Genomic DNA, 22,658 nt, shown 5'->3' on the forward strand with positions numbered 1-22,658 from the left:
ATTCTAATGCTACTGCTTGTGTGGGATACGAATACATGAAGATACCAGGATTTTCCTCTTTCTGAATATGTAAGAAGAAAAATGCAAAGTAATATTTTTTTTTATCAGAGAGAAATGTTTTCCTTCGGAAACCAAAGATTAATTTCACCTTATTGTACAAAATGACAAACTACAGGCACCAAAAGGTTAAAAACATGAGGCCAACGATTTTTTTTCCCCTAAAGTTATTTGGATTTCAAGTTTCTGAGAATTATACTGTCTTGTAATAAAAGAACTCTCACGCAATGTAAAGGACTACTGCCAGCTAGGTAAGATTAACCTCTGGAACAACCTAAACTAAGAAAATGAAGTTATACATGGTATAAATTTTGTCCATGAATGTCTATGCCCTTGTCTGCCTCAAATTTGCACATATTTTACACACATCTTCATGTTATTACATATTTGTATAAGGTAAACAGTCCTTTCACATTTTCTGGCTTCAGGACCTTAGCATGAATATTTATTTCATCTTATAATTAAATGATCACCATCTTACAAAGGTGCTGTAGAATACAGACTGTCATAAGAGTCACATAAGATTGATTCATCTACCATTCTTTTTTTCCCATAAGGTATAATGAATAAAGGGTTTTGATCATAGATTGGAATTTTTTTTTATTTTATAATTTTTTAAAAAATATATAAAAAAACCATTAAACTATGTGATGGCTATAAAGAATCCTGCCCAGCATACAACTGCTCATAAGGGTCAAGGGTACTATTACTATTTGGAGTCAAATAAATTCATTTGAGAGGAAACAATAAACATCATTAATTACATCCAATCAAATAACTTGGACCTTCTGAACATCTTTGCATCCATTTGACCTTATATGAATGCAAGTCTATTCTCTCCTATGTTTAAATATGCTACTGATAAAAAGAAAATGTATTCATGTGACTATTCTTGTCACTCTCTAAACAGTATGAAATGCTCTTGAATTGCTGCTAAGAGAGGCAAATCAGTTTTTGAGAAAATACCCACATTTGTTTCCTGCCAAAATCTCTGGCATGCGTTCAGAATGTAACATTTTACTAGGCAGTCTCAGATGATGCAGCATTACCTGAATTTGAAAATAGCCTACAGCTGGATAGAAAAACTGAGAAAATAGGAAGGTAGCAAATATGATTAATGGGAGTATACTCTGAGAAATAATGGCTTATTGCTCAAGAGGCAGGGCAGTACTAAAGTGAAATCCTGACCTGAAGAAAATCAATGGGAGATTAAGCAGTACATTAATCCCCACTTGACCAGCCAGTTCACACACAAGCTACACAAGTGGCCAAACAGCCTCTAGTGCCCACTATGGAATAACGGCTTTTCTCCAGTGGTAATACTCATTTTTGGCTTCTCATTATCCTTTTGCTGATTTTCACAAAACAGGTAAAATTTCAATTAATATTGAGGCTGCTATTTCACTGTCAGATTACATATTATTTGAGGAAACATGACATGCAGTATGATCATATTAGCTTTATTTTCTTATGAAACAAGGTTAAAATGCATGAAAAAAAGACTTTCTCATGAAGGAATGCCACAAACAGTGAGGATCTTTCTTACAAAGAAAACAGGAAAGTTCAAAATCTGAGATTATTCACTATCCACTGACAATCATTTCACTTGACTCTTTGCCTGCTTCATCTACCCTTTCTCCTTTCCCTCCTCACCTTTCTCTTTAAGAAGAAAACATATTATTTCAGTTTAAAATCAAGAGAATACAGAACCCGTATGTTTATAATTACTGTCAAGAATCAAGTTTTTTGCAGTCAAGCAGATGATGGGTCCATACAGCAAAGAAACTGTAACTTGCTGTCTCAAGGTCATGTTCCTATAGAGTCAAACTCTACTGTCTACAAGCTTTAGATGACTCAATGGAGAAGATTAGTAAAGATCAAAGAATTCAGAGCCATCAGTCACGTCGTGTGACTTAACACTCAAACTTTCGTCTCTCCATCAGACAATTAAGCAAATTATCACTATGACACATTTAATGTCCATAGTGTGAGAAAGTCCAAGCACATGTTCTCTCACATTTCTTCTGTTACAAGTGATTTTGAGCCACTGTGTTGTCTTTACTGATTTTGTCCTACCTAGTTTTCAACAATCAACTACATTTGTGATTTATGGCAAAACTGTAAGAATTGTCATCCGACTAGACACTCTCTGGTTTTCTAATCCTTTTTTGCAAAATTAACCAATATGAGTTTTGGCTAGTGATCTATAATTTAAAGAATACAGAATTTCAGACCTATTTCATAACAGTATCATTATCATGAATACTTCAGATTTTTTGGTTAATACACTAAATGACCTGAAACAGCAAAGTTTGAACTAACTTCACATACCATTTAGTTATCAAAAACATCTTTATTTTCATAAGAAAGTACAATGATATTTAAGTTATTGATAATAAAAATAATAGGCACAAGTTATGTTCAAATATTGCTAAGCAGGCTATTTAATAAAGAAGTTGGACAGAACATTTATCTCTTTTAGACTACTTCACTAACCATAGCATGAGACAAAAGAAATGTAATCCATACAGCACAGGCATGAAGGTCTGTTTTAGATAATCAAGTAATGTAGACTAAGAAAAAAAAGCTGGATTGAACCCAAACTCACACTTAACACTCAGGTAAAAATTGTTCTAGCCTATGAGGCTCCATCTTAAAACACTTACAGAAACACCAAAAAAGAAAAAAGAAAAAAAAAAGCACCCCCACTCTAGGAGATTAATTACTATCAATGGGAACAATGAGGATGATCAACAGTTTATTTTTGTTTTGTTTCTTACTGGAAATGTTTTATTTGGCAGATATAATGTATATTGCAGAAAATAAAACCATTCTCTGTGAGGTACTTTTCCATTAGCTGTGTTCCAGTATGCCAGTTGCATCAGAGTTTAAGAACTAGGAAGCTTTAAAAGCTATTCGTGTGAAATTTTACAGCATTCTGAAGAAATACTTGTATTTTTCCTTTCATTATTAATACAGCTATATTTTGAAGTTGAAGGAGTATACTTTGGAGTGTCCATTCAGTGAAGAGTTGGACACGTCTATTATTCACAATTTTATTTATGGATTGTTTTGGGGGAAAATCCCACTCCCACACACATCAGCTATATTTTATGTCAAACCTTGATAAGCATGAACATCTTGCCACCTTAATTTAAGCAGTCACAAAAATCATTAAGAAAATGGGCTGAGAAACTACTCCTGAATCATTCACAGTGTTTAAACTGTTACGGGAAACAACTACTCATTTTTTCACATAGTCGGTGTGCTTGTGGATATCAAAAACTGGCAGAAAAAAAATGGTTTCTTCCTAGCAGAAAAGAAATACACTTTGAATCTACAATTTCACGGTTGGTTTTACTATGTTATGAATTCTTAACTTTGTAAGCTTAATTCCTATCTTATTTCATAATTTTATTGATCTTTCTGAATAACACTAATTAAAATATCATAGATACTTCCCTGTAAAATAAAAAATTTCTTATTTTCATTATCTCAAGTAGAGATCATAAAACCTATTTTTGCTCATTTCAGTTTTATATTTACAGAACTGAGTATAAGTAAAGATCTCTTCAATACAGCCATTTTGGTTGCAAGAATCAATATGGAACATTCAACATTCATTTTCTTCTAGTAATTCTACGACAGAAGCCAAAGATTACCTATATTTAGAATAAAACAAATTTTCTTCGGTTTCCTGGTTCTTTCTTTTCCTTTTTCACAATCTAAGAACACTACTCAGATGGATATGAAATACCATTCCTTCTTATCAAAACTTTGTAAGCCTTCAGATTATGGCAGTGATACTCCTCTGTTACAAATTCATGTGGGGTATAGATGCCATAATCTGGTTTAGGAGCAGATAAAGTAGCCTCACTATATAGGAATGGAAGCAGAAGACATGTCTTGTGCTAGTGACATAAATTAGAGCTACTTTGGCGATCTAGTTGAGGTTGTGGTGTGTGCTTAGGGGCTACAACTCTATGCAATTCTCCTCAGCTGAGAAAACAGTTCTCCAGAATATTCCATTATTCCCTAAGCCACAAAATAAACATAGTGAGATTCATCAAGCCTAAATTTAAGCTAACCCCTGTCAAACTGCTTGAGAACTTCCATCAAGCTGGTTCAAATCTAAATAATCCACATTTTGTTACTTTTTCTTCGTCTCATTTCTTCGGGCTGTCATCTTAAACTTTACACTTTGTAACCTAACTAGAAGTTTTGTAATATTTCATGCTTTTAAGGTTACAATCATGAAAAAAGAAAAAGCCACATTTACTGAGTACCACCATTTTGAAAAAAATCATGCAAAAATGCAGTCCACATGTCCCAGGGTATGAGATTTTTGAAACAACTTTATTAATAAATTAAGTATATTAACTAGCTGCAATAAATTCATGATTTTCTAGTTACTGTAGTGCTAACCCAAGAGAAAGCATCTCAGAGCCCAGTATATCAATGATACGGGACTACACATCGCATGATCTTCCACTCCCTGAAGTGAACAGGGAGCACAACTGAGCAGATATGCAAGACCTGACCAATAATTGTGCAAACTATGGGAAAGAAAATTCTCTGAGAAGTTCCCATTTCAATACCTACTGTTCCTGGGACATCACTGTTGCCATACACTAAGTTTGCTTTGCTTCTAGTCATTGCAAATCGTATTTCCAATGTATAATGAAAAGAGTCTATAAACCCCTCAGGAAGCTATCTTCACACAACATTACCTTTTTTACATGCCAACACACTTTTGAATATCAAGACATACCTAAATTTATCTGACCTATACAAAATACAGTAATGGAGACTGTTTTGGCTCTCTAGCACTGATTACCTAAGACTTCAGGAGTCAAAAGGCAAAAGACAAACAGCATCTTCAAAAGAAACTTGTAAATGAGGGTGCCAACTTCTCAAAGTTTCGATATCCTAAAAATACCTCCAATTACACAAGCTTTCCATAAGGATACTAACCAGTCAACACAACATCTGTGCAACATGTGCATCTGCCACTTCACTCTCTGGCTGTCTGGCTTTTTAAGTAGTATTATCTGGAACTTGTTTTACCAGTTTTCTGATTGTTATTATTTTCAAATAGAATACAAATGGAAAACAAAGTTCTGCTTGTTTTCAACAAAAAATATTGTATCATTTGATTTCTTTTTTTTCCTCCTCAGAAGTAGTACATAGACGGACTTGACTAAAGTTTAATGAAACTTCACTCAAGAGAGCTTGCTCTGTTAACTACCATAGGCAAGACTGAATGCTATAAACTCCATTAGCTATCATTCCTTCAAATTTTGTGTGTGATGCAATTGTAATTGCAGTTTTGCACATACCTCCTACTGAGCACATTCTTTATCTTTCTGTGGAGTTATAGCAACAACAAGAAGTGAACAAGAGTGCCGTAAATAGCATTCTATTACTACAAGAGAACATAAGAACGGCCCTACTGGGTTAGACCAAAGGTCCTTCTTGACTCCCATTCCGTCTCTGACCGCAGCCATAAGCGGATGCTCAGGGAAAAAAGTATAAAGCCTAAAGCAAGCATAGAGAAGTACTTCCTCAGAATACTCTACCAGACTTCCTGAGCTCTAATGTGTTGAATCAGGACAGAGTTTGATTCAACCAGGCTAGAAAGGCATAGGCTGCCATATATGAGGTGTCTATGTCTTTTCCCTCTCGGAGACCTCTCAGTTAATGATTAGCTTGCTGTAACTAGTGAGTGCCCTATTCACTCACTGAAATGTTTGATAATTTTGTTTAGGTCTCTGAGCAGATACGAGCTATATTTCACCCTGCCTTTCTCATTATCAGGCTGATTATAAGTAACATTTTACTTATTAAGAAATATCCAATCTTTACATTAACTGGGCTCCAAAAATAATTTTTGTGGCAATAGACCAAACTGACGAAATTGAAATAACTTTTGCTTTCTTCCTAGTATTAATATCATTATGCAGGAAGCTGGTGCCTTTGCAATTTTTCAGAACTTGCAGATAGCCTTATGGAACATGTCACATCTGCTGGTGGGGTTTCCTCAAAGTGATTGGCCAAGAGCCAGCTCTAGAAGCAAAATATCATCTGGCAGACTGATGAACAATGCTGAGGTCAGTGGTTGGATAGCCTGGACAAAGTCAAATACCTAGAGGCAAGCTTTGGATCCTGGATTATAAAAGCAGACATTAGGCAGCAGGTTTTGCCTTGAATTTTTGAAGGAAAAAAAAGATCTGCCTAAAGCAGGTTTCCTCTCTTTCTGCTCAACACTGTTCTCAGGTGAATGACAGTTTGTATTCATCGGGTAGTGGCTCTGCATGCAAATTATGCTTTGGAAGGCTCTCGCACTAGATAGTTATGAATAAAAGTTCCAACCACTTATTTCAGTCACAAGTCATTCTTTGCATGATAGTTTTACCAGTACCTGGGAGTCTAGCCTTCACCAGCTGAATTGTTAAACACAGTTCTTCAACTTTAACAAAAATTTTTTTCATGTTTCTTTTTGGAAGAAGGAATTTTTTAAGCATCAGATTTGTGCAGGATCTACTGCATTTTAATGGCTAACAACACAAAATACAACAGCAGCAAGTAAATTGAAGAATTTTATAAGCTTTTTTCATTGCTTGGGCTTACATGGGAGAAATAGCGGAATGCCAGAAAACAGGAGAGGGGAGGTCTCAGAGATCCAAAACAGAGACAATTTTTTGGTTTCTACTTCTACTGTACTCACACATTTCAGTATTTGCAACAGCCAATTGCTGACTGCTCCATTCATCGCTGCAATTAGAAACTTGTGAATATGAAAAGAACACTGGATGGAAAGGAAGACAATTTTGCTGTGATTCTTTCAAGAAATAGCTTATGCTGTTTTTTTATTAGCTACCTGTCTGAATTTCAAATTCTATGGGATAGGCATGGACTTGTAGCCTACTAAAGTGTGCATTTGGGCAAATAGAAATAAACAAACAGGTCTACACAACCTGAGAAATAGGTATGTAGGGAATAGGGAGAGATACGCTGGCAGAAGACAAAGAATGGGTGAAGACTTTGGACCACATCCTCCAACAAATGACTTCAGATGTTTAACTTTCCTTGAAGTTTAAAGATAAGCATCTTGTGTTAGCTAGTGTAACTCATTTCTCTCCTAGAGACTCAAAAGCCACAGCCCTCACAGAGATATCACGAAGACAAAGTAAGCATTCAAAAATACCTTTTAGGTTCTTCAGGGAAAATAATAAATAACTGTATTCATAATTGCCTCCAACATAGGTATTAGAGAGGAACATTTTTTAGGGTAAATTTAACCAAAAAGATTATTATTTGTGTAGAAATTAATATTTTTTCCTCACCTTGAAGCTTATGGAGGACTAATTTGTACACAAAATAGTTTGTAATGACCTCAATGACCATACTTGATTGAGGATCACAAGATCTACCAACTTACAGTAAGATATGTTATCCATGCATACCTACCCGGACAGCAGAAGACCAAGATGAGTGTTGGTTTGTATTTCATTACTTTTCAAAGAGGGATTCTTGTATTTTTCACTTCTAAATGCTAGTAGGACAAATAGATGCTTTCTGGCCAAAAGTCTCCAGGTGGTAAGTGATGGATACCAGGAAATGGATTTGCCAGACCAAGAAATAAGCTCCTTGAGAACTCACCTGTTCCATCACTGATCAGCAGTAAAACTAGCTACTATTTATACTAGAAATACTTTTATCAGAATATTAAAAATTCTTTTAAGAATGAGGAAATATAGCCTTTTATTAATTCTGCGCCTATACTCTTAGGTGCATCACTGAACGACTACATAACTACAATTCATTCTTATATTTATATTTCTTTTCTTAGCACTTCTGTTTCTCTTCTCCATGTGTAAGTATTATATCTTCTTCTTGTAAGAATGTGGCATATATTAATTCTAAAAAAATGAATAATTACGAAAAGGCAGCAACATTCCTTGCCCCTCAGGTAATTTATCAAACACCATATACGTGTCCACACTTTAAAACTGCCAAGCAGATCAAAGCAATATTCTTTGTAATAACAGACGATACTTTATGAAGAAGTCAGTACAATAGGTCTACTGTACATCAAAGATGAATTTATAAGAGAGTATAAAGCCAGGGCTTATAATAAGTAAAAACACAGCACTGGAGACCTAGCATGAAACTCTTTACAGAATATTAAAAAGCTTTAAAAAAATTCTGATTTAAACATAAATCATCACTTCTTTATTATTTTTGTCTACACTAATCTTTACAACATTGCTCTATAAACCACCAAATAGAGTGCATTTGGAAATCACACCTTTAAAATTTAAACAAGGGGTTGCTATTTTGATGACTGTCTAAATTTATGTAACCAAAGCATAAAACATAGAACCACAACCTATTTTATTTTTGAGGCGAGGAACAACTACTTAATCCTTCTATTTACCAAGAACTTCCACTGAAATCAAGCCTTCTAACTAAGATTAATGATGTTTATAGTTGCTAAACAATTCTTGGGATTTGACCTAGTCAAATATTTGGAAAAGAGTAAAGTTTTTTCACAGCTTAAAATGCTGATTTTTTCCAAAACACATTTTTCTCCCTCCATACACATGGAAAAACATTCTTCCAATGAGATTCAAAGCCAATATATATCCAGTGTAATTCCTCTTTATTCTTCCAGCTTTAAAATATAGTTTACTATTCCAAATATGGTTTCTAGACAAAAGGAAAGAGATAACACAGACTACTACTTATTCTCTGATGCTTCGGTGTTATTAGCAATTACTCAATTGCTAAAGTCATAGATTGTCATGTTTAAACAAGAAATAACATGCATGTTTTTAATGAGATGAATTAGTTATTGGAATAAATTATGAATGACTATGGTGGATTCTCTCTTACTGAATTAATATTATTTTTAGAAAAGTAGACAATTTTCATTTAAATCTCTCCAATACTAAGATGAACTAATTGAAGTCTTATGGTCCGAGTTAATTCCAATCACAATGATCTCCACTGTCATTATAATCTAAGATCCTATAAAACTCTGAGTTATCAAAAAAGGCTTATGATGGAAAGGCTAACACACTTGCAAGCACTGCTTCCATGGTGAGACAACTTTCCAAAGGACATCCTCTTTATTTGTCCAATCCAGTGTTAATGCCATTTCTTTCAACCTTAACGCCTGTCTACTTTCCTCATTCAAGCTAAGTATGTGGTTTACTTGCCTGAAACTGCACTGATTTACATATTCCCTATGCATTTTTCAATTAACACTTTTAAGTTCATCTTGGTAATCTGTTTTCAGTTTGCTAAATCTCCTAATTTACTTATGTTCAAAAATTATGGTGGCTAGTTTTGCCTTAAATATTGATCAAAATTGAACAAATCCACTATCAATACCAATTCATCAAAGCCCACTTGGTGTCTTCAACAAAGCCCATGGACAATGATGATTAGATAATTCCTCAGTGAATGCTATTAAGACACACTCTGATGGATGAAACAGTATCATTCAACAAATTCATGCCTGGAAAAATTTGAAAGTGAGTAGATCAACTGAAATTACTGAATTAATTATTGATCATTTACTGACCAGGTAACTGCAATGATCTAATATTGCCATAACCTGCCATGCTAAACTTTTGAAAACAGACAGTTAAGAATAGCTCCTGGTACTTGGAAGATTTTAGTAGGCAAATCAGTAAGCTAAACAGAATTATAACAATCCTTAACGTTAGAAATAAGTCTGTCTATAAAGTCGTATTAAAATATTTTGGAAATTCCACAATGTCAAAACTTCAACTGTTTTATTTCACTAGCAGAGCTAATCAAATTCAACCAATTTTTGATTTTATCATATTAAGCAGCACATCGACAGAATTCTATTTTTTAATGACCATGTTTTGACAAAAACTAGCAACCATCAGTATAATGTCTGCTAGCCCTATTAAACAGTAGATTTCACTTTTAGAAGAAAAACATTTTCTGAGAAGTTGTAGCCTTACTAATTAAATATTTACAGTATATGGGATTAAGGTGTACCTGTGGATTTTAAGACTCACATACAGATTGTTCCCAATTATGAATATATTTATAGGAAAATTCAGGCATAATATAAAAGATATTGTAATTCTTATTATTGAGAGAAGCTGGCAGCAAAGACCCTACTTTTATTTAAATTTTTACTCAGATAAGTGTGACCGAGTTTTTGTTCTAGCAAATCAACAATCTTTAATGTACTTTGTAGCCTTTCATTAATTATACTTACAGCTTAAACTATTCAGATGCCTCTTTGCAAAAAGTAAATAATAATAATAATAAACTTCTGAATACTCTCAAATAAAAATGTGTTAAATTGTTACCTAGCTTTGTTGGATAATCCAGTGATGAGGAAGACCTAGGAGAGATCTTTCAAGCCAAAAGAGCAAAACTATAAATTCTGCTTTCAAGGCTACCTAGGAACCTATTCCAATAACAAAAGCAAATAAATGTAAAGACAATAAATGTTTTTTAATATTGGCCTAATTTCAATGTCAATATCCCCTTTTACACACGGTAAATACAGAGAGAAAATTGAGGAGGAATCGAAGAGATCCTCTCTAGCAGATGCCAAGTAGTACCCATGTTTTTATAAAGGAGAAAAAACTAATCTATGTTAGGAAAGTTTTGCTGGCTGTAATCAAAAATAATTTCTGGATGTGACCCATTGCTGTATTTCCCTATTTCAGGAAGGGTCTAAAAAACAGGGCCTAGCTTTTTTAGTTTTTTTAAGTTATTGGTATGAACACATAGCAACCAGACACTATGAGAATTGAAATTTTCTGTGTGCGTGCTCTTTAAGGGGAGAAAATGAATCTTTTGCTGCTATTTTGCACTAGAGAGGATCTGTTTCAAGGAACATCATTAAAAAAGCAATATAAATTACTAGAGTATAATTGTCCTAGCCAGAACAATAATACAGCTAATTTCTCTTTCCATTTACTCTAAGCATGGATGCACTTAATCAAGAGTAAAATAATCCCTAGATACTCTACAGTAGTAGCTTCTAGCCACTTTTCAAACACTGAAGATTTTATATGATTACTATACAGATATCAATTATTAAGAATAGGCATACTCTAAAGTACAGATATATAGGGACCTTCACAAAAGTTTGTACAGTGCTTATCAACGAGGATTAAAACGTAGTCACTTTATATGCAGAGTGAAATTCAGGCAGAAAGCTTTGAAAGTACTTTGTGCTGAAAATACATCCATTGTAATACTGCTGATTCCTACTCATTTGCTGCATGTCAACAACGATACAGGAAAAAGGCAACCGTTGCACTCTTACATTTCTCTTCAGAAAAAAACCATCACTGCTCACAGCCAGGCATGTAATGATATTCTTGGAACTTTCTTAATAATAAGCTTTTCAGAAGTAAAACCAAATTTCAACAGCTGAATAACCTTCAGAGGACATAGGTATATATGTTACAGATAAAGGTGTTCAGAATCAGATCAAATAGCTTTAAGACCCATTAATTTTTAATGTGTCAGGCTCGACTACTTTAAGTCAACATTGCTCTACTAGCAAAGCTCACTTGAAAATCATCTCCAAAAACTGAGGGCCTGACCCTGCATGGCTAACTTCATGATAGCACTGTGTAACTCATCAATGTTTTCAGACTTACATTATAGCTAGTTAGACCCCCTGCTTATTTTGTTTTTAATTATTGCTGCTATTTATGGTATCCAGAGTGTGAATTTGCAAAGAGACACCAAATTACACCAAATTGGTATATTCTAATATTCAATGGACCACTATTTCAACACGCCATCAAAACAGTTTTAATACGTTAATTTGGAAACAAAAAATGGCTTCCAATCTTTGCACTCGGGTAACAGAACATGTTATACTCTTAAATAAATTTCACCCTGTTTACTAAAATCTGAAATATGAGACCAGTGACACATAAAGATATATGCATAAAGAAACTGCATAGTTATATCTAAACCACTCTCTAATACTATGACATAGTAGATGAAACTCAAGGAGATGTGCAAGATTTACAATAATAAGCTGCACTCATGAACTCTTCTGTGTTGGACTGAACATGAAGTAGACCACAACCCAGCTTTAAAGCCTTGTGCTGCCACAGAAGGCTGGGGGAAACACAAATTCCTTGTTTGTCTAAAATCCAAAAAATCCCACCACAATTACTTCTTTGACTCCAAAGGTCAAATATTTATGTACACATCAGAACAGGTAGATGTTAACTCAGTGGATTTCCAGTCTTAATTACCAGACTGTTTAATAACCTATCCATAAGGATGATCCACTACAGTAACCACACACATCAATAAAATAAAATTCTGAGACATTTGTAGACACAAGTAATGCCTAGTACAATGGCAATTTTTCACTTCAAATTAAAATGTGTTCCAGCTCACTGCAGTAAACACTCTTCCAGTTATCTATATTACAGTACATTTCATTACCATCTTAGTGGTTCACATTCATGCTTAGCCTAAGTAAAACTTTCCACCACAATACTCTTCCACTGTGCTTTATATGCCAGAAAAGAGTTTTGCTAAGTTTAACATAATCAAATATTCATTAATATTTTAACCTACTATCTGAACTTTTACACTTAGCATTCTTACACATACTTGTAGTCCCAGGCTAAAAACAGACACCCAAAAACCCCATTTACTATAACCATCTTTTTAAAAAGATATTTAGATTATTGCTGGATTTTGACTACCAGTACATATAGTTGAAATTTAATTATACAGCATGAGATTTTTCAAACTGACTTAGGAAAAGGAATGCCTTTGCTTTTCAATGCACCGTGAGCTGCTATATGAACCACGTACTCTTGGAGACACCTACATTGCTCTATAAAACATTATATACATATTAGCTGAGTATTGGGGATGAACATGCATTTATGTAAAATTTATATGAGAAAATCACTTCTATTTTTGACGTGTGAGACACGTGAAATATCCATGGAGCTAATGCAAAACATCAAAAGAAACATGTTATCCTTCCAGTCATTGGTGTCAAGTAGGTCACATCCCTTTATGATACTATACATCTGTGAGGCATGAATTAATTTCAGTGGCATAGGTTTTCTCAGCAAGTGATGAGCCAAAATATTGATAAAATGTGGATAGCCGCCTGCTTTCAATCTGCTTCAATCCAGTCCCCTGAAAAACTACTTTCCATCTCCTTCCTAGGTATATCCTCATTTACACATGAAAAAAGGCAATCAAAACATTAATTAGACAGTAACAGCGAAAAATTCAACTGAGAATACAATGGACAGTAACACTGAGAAATATTATCCTGTCACTGACTTGGCATTTTTTCTTTTTTTGAAAGGTGACAAGCTTGCTTACATAAATGATACTTCACGTTTTTACTTTAAAAAAAAAAAAGAACAAACAAGCTCTTCAACTCCTGTTGTATCAGCCATTAAAAGGTTGTTTTCTTTGCAACCATACAAATTTAAATATTTAAGATATTTAAATATATGAAAAAAACTCTCTGGGCATCAGCACCAGTCAGGCGCAACAGAGAGAAGAGGCTTTCAAAAACTTGCCGGTAATCTCAAGTTCATACATAGCTGAGGCCTCAGTGACTAATAAATACATCGGCAGTAGGCTCCCCTCTCAGTAGTAATTCTGTGCTCTTAGATGACCACTGAGATGGTGGTAATAACCTATTCGTAATCTCTGACTGCTTTGCCCAGCATAAAATAGACTTGATAAAGCATAAGATCCAAATCCAAGTTTCTAAACTACAGTGAAAAGTTACATTTCAACTCAAAATTACAAAGCTTGTCATTAGTGACACAATAATAAGCAAAAGACTATAAAAAATCTGAAAATTCAGCAAGGAAACAAGAATGGCTATATGGCTAAGAATGGCTAAGCAGATTAATATCAGAGGTGAGAGGGAAAAAGGAGGAATACCCATATTCTCAGCTGACTGATCAGAACTTTAAATTAAATTTAAAAATGTTGGGGTTTATTTTAAGTCCTGCACTGTTTCTTCTGACCATTCTTGGACAGCAATTTAAGAAACAAGCCACAAGTAAGCATGTCTGATTTCAAACCAACTCCGATTTTCAATAGGTTTTCTCATCAGACTTGAAAGACTGTACATAAGGAGTACGCTGTAAGACTGCTGCTTTGGAAAACTAAGAAAAAAGTTTGTTCTGCAGACAAAAGATTTGACTGTTAATAAGCGACGTGCTAGTTGAGAGCAAGAGCCCAATTCAGTGCAACTGTCTAGTCAGCTAAGTCGCCATGGGACAAGGAAGGTCTTCACTTCAATATATAGAATTGATTGAAAAATAAAAAACCAAGAGTAAGAATTCATGGCCAATTTCATGGTTGGTGGTTATCAATGTACTCTCATAGGGACCTATGCTGGGCCTGATCACATTTAACATATTCATAAATAGAGAAAGGAATGAACAGCAAGGTGACAGAGTTTGTCAAGTATATTAACTTAATCAGGTATATTAACTTAATAAATACAAGGCCAACTGTGAAGAACTGAAGACCCTAGAATGCTGAATAAAATGGCAGACTAACACAAAGGTAGGTAAATGTACACTGAAGCAAACAGGAAAAAAAAACGTATAAAAAGAATATAAAAAGTTGCCCTCCAACTTAATTACTGCCACCTAAAAACAAGTTCTTGTCTTTACTATACCGAGTCTTATGAAAGGGCCAGATTAAAAATCAGTAGCAGACCAAAAAAACCCTAATTATTTTATTATGAATTAAAGGAAAGGGAGATAGAACAAAAGGGAGAACATCGCTATGACACCTTATAAATCCATATGTGCCTGCATCTTGAATACTAGCTGTAATTCTGCTCTGGACTATGCTGTTCTCCCTCCTTCTCAAAAAAGGACAATGTAAAACTGACAAAGATTCAGAATAGTTTAACAAAAGTGACTAATGGCATGGAGCAGTTTATAGGAAACAATGCTAGTTAAACAAACTTGGATTCTTCAGCCTAGGAGAAAAGAGCTGAAAGCAAGATATGATCCAAGTGTTTAAGATAAAATGGCACAGAGAAGATGAGTAGGAAATGGTTACTTGTCTCTTCTAAAATAAGAAAATGGTGCAAGGTAAGTAAAAAGAAAACAAAAGAAATGGGTTTTCCCACCACGTAGTTAGGCTGGGGGACTTCTTTCAGCAGGTTGTTGCGGATGATGAAAGTTCAGATGAGTTCAAAAAGTAACTGGACAAGTTCACGAGAAAAAAAAAACACCCACTGAAGATGATTAAACATATAGACAACACCACTGTCTCAGCAAGTTCCTGAGCTGCATATCATTGGGAGAATATTCTAGGGAAGCGTAATTAATGCATTTGTTCTTATATGCTTTCCAAGGCACATGATATTCACTACTGTCCAAGACAACATTGGGCAAAATTAAGCTCAGTTCAACCCATTATGGCCATTGCTATATCATATGCCTCACGTACCAATTACATTCATCTAGTCATGTCAATCATATTTACCTAGGTATGAGTCTGAAAACTTCGTATCAGCTCCCTTCTAAACTGTGTGTACTAGCTTCAAACAGTACTGATGAATTGGATGCAGGAAGCAACTGTAAAATTTTAGCATACTTGCAAAAACAAAAAGATTAAGTTTGAGAATTATAATGGTCCTTTCTAGATTAAAAATGAATAAAATCAGTGAACAATATGGTGCAAAAAGAATAAGTATACTATTTCATCCGAAGATGATCCAGAAGAAAAAAGCAACAAATCTTGCAAAAAAGCAAATCTGCCATTGAAACTATTTAGCATCAAAAAAATACTTCAGACCTGATTCTTCACTATACTTCTTAAATTCAGGAAAAAAATGCAGAATCTATACAGCAACGAGTACTCAGAGAAATTTTTCTTCCTGTGTAAGAAATGGAACAAATCTTCAAATAATTTCAGAAAATACAAAACTACATTCATCCTTGTTGTTTTTACCTATTTTCTACAACAGAACAAAGGTATGTAGTGAAGAAACTGGAGAACTGCACATGGGTATCAAGACTATGGCAAGTCTACTGAAAGTTAAGACACTTACCACGGACTTGTGAAAGAAATAATAAGACTGTTGGAGACCAAGAAGAAAGAGTGGAGTCAGGAGACTGGGAGAAGTAAAGAATGTTTTATGACTTAAGTTTTTTTTTTCCTGTGGGATACTGGGCAGAATACTGGCACAAATCAAAGAGCACCCCTATCTCTAACTTCCTTAATGGTGTGGTTCATCCCTGCCTCCTTAAAATATGCTTTTTATTTTGTTAAAAAGTATAAATATTTAACTTGCTTGAAAACACTGGTTTCAAAAAATAGACATGTGTTATTCTTTATATATGGTAGTTTTTAAAGTAGGCTTAATGTGATGATTACTTGATATTCATGAATAACAAAACTAATTACTGTTGCTAAATCCACATGCCCCATGCAGTCTTAATATGCTGAAGCTCCCCTTTACCCACTAAAAAAGATTTACATGCTTAATGATTTTAAGCTTCAGAGAATGGGAGTCACTAACTTTTGCTTTTTTAACTATCCAGGGCAGATGAATGGAATTTGCTGAACTCAGAATCACAGGAACTAGAAATTGATAAGATTGTTATGGGCAGTTACAGATTGTAACATTAGAACTAAACCAACTAGACTAAAATCACAGCAGTTATCCTATCCTGACATGAAAAAATAATGAGACGACTCTAACGATGTTCAGCTTTTTGTTATGTCCCTCGGCAAAGTTTTTCGTGCTAAAGATCTTTTCCTTAACATTTAATCTTGAGTAATGTTTCCTTTCATTTCATTACATAACTCCTCCTATAGCTCTATAATTCCTTCTACAACCCTAGATTATTCTGCTTCTGCTTTGACATTTACACTTCTCAAATATTTGTGGATTCACAGCTCCAAAACTTCTATCCTGTCCCCTCTCTTTTCATAATCAGTACCAGAATCCAGAATATTTTTCTTGTTTTTCCTTGAAATTCTGGTTAGCTTCAAAGGACTGCTTGCTGGAAGAGGTATTATCAGCCACACAGCTGGCAAATTTTGGGTGCTCACCTTGCTGAATAAAGAACGATCACAGAGGCCTCTAGAGAGTGCTAGAGAGAAGCAAAATAAGGGACAAGCTTTATGTATCTATAGTTTTTACTTAGATGTTTACATCAGGCAGTGGAAACTAGTGTAACTAGCTTCTGACTGACATGTTTGGCCCTGACTAAAAATTTGCAAAGCAAATGTATATCATCAGATTACCTTCTACGATAAAATGACTAGATCCATGGACAAGGGTAGAGGAGTGGACGCCATTTATCTCAGCTTTAGCAAGGCTTTTGACATTATTTATTTCTCACAATACTCTTGTGTCCAAGCTAGAACGTTTAAGTCTGAATGACTGAACTGTAGTCCACTTGTAGTAGAAGTACTGGAGGAGTCTACACTGGGGCCTGTCCTGTTTAACATCTTTATGAATGACCTGGAAGAGGTGATGGACTGCTTGCTCAAAAAGTTTGTAGATGATATCAAATTAGGAGAAACAGTCAGTACGTTCAAGGGCAGGGTTGCCATCCAGAGAGACCTAGGCAGGATGGAGAAATAAGCCAACAGGAACCTTAGGAAGCTCAACAAGGAACAGGCTGCTCAGAGGGGTTATGGAATATCTGTCTTTGGAGCTGTTCAAGACACAACTGGAGAAGTCCCTGGGCAATCTCATCTAATTAGGCCTGCTTTGAGCAGCGGTTGAACTGTATGAACACTGAAGGTCCCTTCCAAGGTACATTATTCTTTGATTCTCTTAAACTTTTTGTGCTGAAAGCAAATCAGTGATACCAATGAAATGTGTGAATAACCATACACATGTGCACAACTGTGTTTTAAAAGACACTAAAATGAAACAAATACAATGAGGGGGCAATGCATCATTCTTCTCAAAAACTCTTCCTTCAAATAAGCTTATGAACTAAAAGTGGCTTCCTGAAAACAGGTCAAATATCATATCTTTAAATGTGGTTAAGCAGCTACCCACAAGAAAGATGCACAATCTAGACTATTATCTTAATTAGTAATTATGGGAGTGCCTAAAAGAAGGCAAAGTAAAGACAGCCATTGCCTTAAATCACTATCATACAAAATTCCATTCATAATCTGAGTTCTATCCTAAATTTCTTTTTGTCTTCCCACCCTGGTGCTCAGAAGTCCCTCCATACTTTACATTCCTCTAAACTTTTTCTCTAAGTATGAACAATGATTCTTTGCGTTCTATATGCTGTATTGTTTTTTCTTCAAAGAAGAGTACATGGAACGCAAAATCCCAATTAGTGACACATAGCTTTCAGTCAGCTGGACAACTTAGCAAATAATTTTTTGCAGCTTTCAGTGGTCTGTGGTCAGATTTGTAAAAATTCAAATACATTTCTAGGAGGACTTTCAATATTTCACCAGCATCAGTGCACACAAAAAAGTTAAGAATTAACCACTCTTGTTCTCTTCCCAGTTCGAGGCAACTCTTGAATTCTACAGCTTCTGTTACATTTCAGTCTTCACTATTAAAGTATATTTTTTGACAGATACCGAACAAAACCTTTGACCTCACATTATTTTAGTAGAAGAAAGAATAATCAATAAAACACACTGATTTCTTTTATAGTCAGTTATCTCAAGAAATTCAGGACGTTCCTTTATCCCTTTCCTATTCAGAGAATAGCAGAGGGCACAGGTTTTAGTTACTTTTGTTTATTTTGCAGTTACTCGTGTATTTATGAGTCCCTGAAGAGAAGCACTGTATGTGCATAGGTTCTGAATACCCTTGAAAACAATTGAACACATACTTAATGCAAACTGTTCAGTGGTGTAAATTCATGTGGTAATACCAACATAACGTTATTCAAAAATGCATCATAATGTCTCTTCTACACTCAAAATTTTCTATTCCTTCAAGCCCACCAAAATCACTGCCATGTTATCTTGTGACAGGTTTGGAAGACAGGTTTCATGCATTCTGATTTGGAACTGCAAATCAGAAGTCATTCTTGGTTTCGCCATCATTTTTTTTTCTTTCCCAAGGGGAATACAGTTTCTTCTTGTGTTGCTTCTTACTCTCCTATGGAGTATGCTTCAGCATTTAATAAAAATACTGGCAAAAATCCCCAAGTACTACAAGGGTCAAAGTAGCTTCAGGAGCTCTAAGTCTGCAAAGGATACTGGCACTGTGGGAAAAACATCATAAAGCTATTTTCTATCAATCACCTTGCTGCATCAGGCTGCACTGAATGCAAATGCAACAGTAACGCAGTAGCAGGAGATCCACAGCACAGGTTCTATATACCACTATAACCTACATGACAATCTAGTTGAGCTGAAATAATTTAGCAAAGCCTTCAGAGGATGAATAATTTCAGCTCAATTTTTCTGTTAAAATATCCAAAGCAAATTAGTCATGTACTAGTCTATGGGATCAGATAGGACACATCCAAAGGTGCTTGGGGAACTGGCTAATGCCACTGCAGCAATGCTCTCTATCATCTTTGACAGGACATGATGATTGGAGGAGGTCTCTGATGACTGGAAAACAGTAAACATCATGCCCATTTTCAAAAAGAGCAAGGAAAGGGATCCAGGGAACTACCAGCTAGTCAGCCTCCTTGTGCTCCCCGGGAAAAGGATGGAACTGATTTTCACAGAAGCCACTTTCAGGCTCTAGAAAGTGTCTGGGAGCTACCAATGAATATTTACCAAAGATAAAAGAAGAATTACCAAAGGTAAATCAGGCCTGACCAACCTGACCAGGTCTTCTATAACGAGATGACTTGTTCTGTGGGAAGAGCACCAGATGTCATTTGCTTTGTCCTAAGCAAAGTTTTTGATACAGTCTTCCATAGCATCCTTGTATTCAAACGGGTAAGTATGAACTGAACGGGTGCACTACAGGGTGGGTGAAAAACACACTGGACCATCAAAATCAGAGAGTAATGGTCAATGGTCCAAACTCTAGCTGACCTCTGGTTACAAGCAATATTCCTCAAGGTTTGATGCCATTTGATGTCTTCATTAATGGCCTTGCCATTAATTAATTTGGGGACAGACTGTCCCCAAAGAAAGTTCGCAAGTGACAGCAAATTGGGGGGAGCAGTTAACACAGTGAGGGGTAGGGCTGCCATTCAGCAGGATATTGACAAAAGAGAGGAATGGATTGACAGAAGGCTCATGAAGTTCAAAGGTAAGTGCAAACTCCTGTACCAGTGATGGAACAATCCCAAACAACAATACAGGATGGAGACCAACTGCTAGAGAGCAGCTTTCAAGAAAAGAATCCCAGAGTCCTGGTGGACAACAAGGTGATCACGGGACAACAGTGTGCCCCTGTGGTGATGAAGGTTAACCACTTCCCGGGCTGCACTAACAACAGCGTAACCGGTAGGTCAGAGGATGAGATTATTCCCTTTAATCAGGTACTTGCAAGGCCACACCTAGAGTACTGTTTCTAGCTTTGAGCTTCCTAGTAGAAGAAAAAGATTGACAGACTCAAGTCAGCAGAGGACCATCAAGGGGGTTAGGGAGCTAAAGCACAGGATATATGAGGAGAGGGTGACAGTGTCGAGTTTATTCAGCTTGGAGAAGAGAAGGCTAAGGATGGTGATAGGGAATCAAATTGCAGTTTCCAGTTACCTAGAGCAGCACTATAGAGAAGATAAAGTAGGACTTTTCTTGGAGATGCACAGTGAAATGTTGAGAAGCAATAGTTAAAAGTTGGATCAAGCAAAATTCTGACTGAATATAAATTAAAAAAAACATCAGAGTGAGGGTGGTTAAACACTGGAGAACTGCTCAGAGGGGCAGTGGAAATCCCATCTGTAGAGATATTAAAAATTTGACTGGATGATGTCCTGAGAAACTTGATCTAAGTTGGACATTAGTCTTACTTTGAGAAGAAGAATGGACTAGATGACCTCCAAAGGTCTCTTCCAAACTAAATTATTTTATGATATTTGCAATGAAGCAATTAGCAAGGGTGACATACGTATGTATAGCCGTGTGCAGGCTCCAGATTTGATTAACTGAAATGAAAATAGCAGCATAGAATCAGTGTATTACATTTCTTTCTGTTGGCTAAGGAAGCAACATGAGGATAATGATAAATGTGTATCTACTACAGGGTGGGGTGGCTTCATATAAGCATACCAGACTGCAGAACATTGGGAAGGAAAAAAAAAAAAGGGAAAAAGAGTAACAAAATAAAATACTGGATTTTATATTTTCAGTATAGTGAATCTAGATATAGCTTTACAACTAATTAAAAGAAGGAAAACACCAATATGAAACAGAAATATTCCCATTACACGTTACAGAAGACCTCAGGAATGCAAGGGAGATATTAATGAAGAACAAATAGGTATCTCAGGATATAGTCAAGAAAAAGCTTTCTGAAAGAATCTATTAAATTGCTCTTAAGTTTGTACAGTCCACATTAGTGGTGCAGTACTTCTGCACAGCACTAGCTCAAAATTAAAATTCTGGGCATCCTTTCAACTCCTGTGATTCTATCCATTCCACTGACAATGGGAAAACAGAGCTCTGCAAATTATTTATTGAAGATATTCCCACATACATTTATTTATAATGCTCACCCAAAGCCTATCCAAAAGAGGCCCTGGGTCTGCAAAGTATTCAAGGAAGAGAAAGATACACTGCATTTCTTTATAACGTCTTTCATGTTTCAATGTGGCAATGAAACAATGTCCCTTCTCTCCCCCTGTTCTCGGGAAGGGATGAAGAAGAGTAGGATGGTGTGATGCCCAGATTAGCAAGTTATAAACAAGCTCTGAGGTTCTGACAGGATGAGAAGTGAGGAACAGAAGCAGCCTTGGCTGCTCTAGAGTATTTCCCACCTCCACCCAGCCCCAATGCACGCTGAATCCATGTGCGGGTAGGCAAGGCAGAAGTTGTTTCTCCAGCTTTCCCATAAGATAGATTTTTGGAAAGGAAGAATTGACTGTGTCTCTCTTTTTAACTCTCTCCCTCTTTTTATTATTTGTCAAGATTTCTCAATGGGTGTAGCAGCCATTCCAGTGGAACCTTGTCTCATATTAATTTTGACTGTCTTTAAAAGATACTGTCAGCCTGACTAGATTCCCGGTTTAGAGGATAAAAAATATATACTTTTTGCTTAGGGCAAAGCTCCCACCGTCTTTTCTCCCATATTTTTTTGCATCAGCCTAGAAGATTAATAATTTAAACTTACAATTCCGTCACAATTAGTAGCTGGCTTTTGATGTAAGCTGATGTATCAGCTCTCAGAAATAAACAGGAATGACAAATCCAAGAGATGATTGCTGAATACTACAGGAGTCCAGAAAAAAGGAGAAATTAATAGTTCAAAAGATGAAATACCTTATATGTGTACAATCATCACTCTTAATGAAGAAGTACAAGAGGATTCAGAGGAGGATTGAATCCTAGTGATCTGACTGAAGACAGCCAATATAAGTATTCATTACCAGGTGCAGAGAACATTTTGTAGTTCATTGGTTTAAATGACCTGTACAATATAGTGTATACAC

The 22,658-nt window shown here is 35.6% G+C and overlaps 1 protein-coding gene across 9 annotated transcripts in view; it reads right to left on the reverse strand.

Annotated features, from left to right (window-relative positions):
- Window positions 1–22,658, reverse strand: part of VPS13B (vacuolar protein sorting 13 homolog B) — a 483,999-nt gene that overhangs the window by 135,049 nt on the left and 326,292 nt on the right. The gene's annotated exons all lie outside the window — the stretch shown is intronic.

The sequence above is a fragment of the Dromaius novaehollandiae genome, chromosome 2 (assembly GCF_036370855.1).
Source record: "Dromaius novaehollandiae isolate bDroNov1 chromosome 2, bDroNov1.hap1, whole genome shotgun sequence".
In the NCBI taxonomy this organism is placed as follows: Eukaryota; Metazoa; Chordata; class Aves; order Casuariiformes; family Dromaiidae; genus Dromaius; species Dromaius novaehollandiae.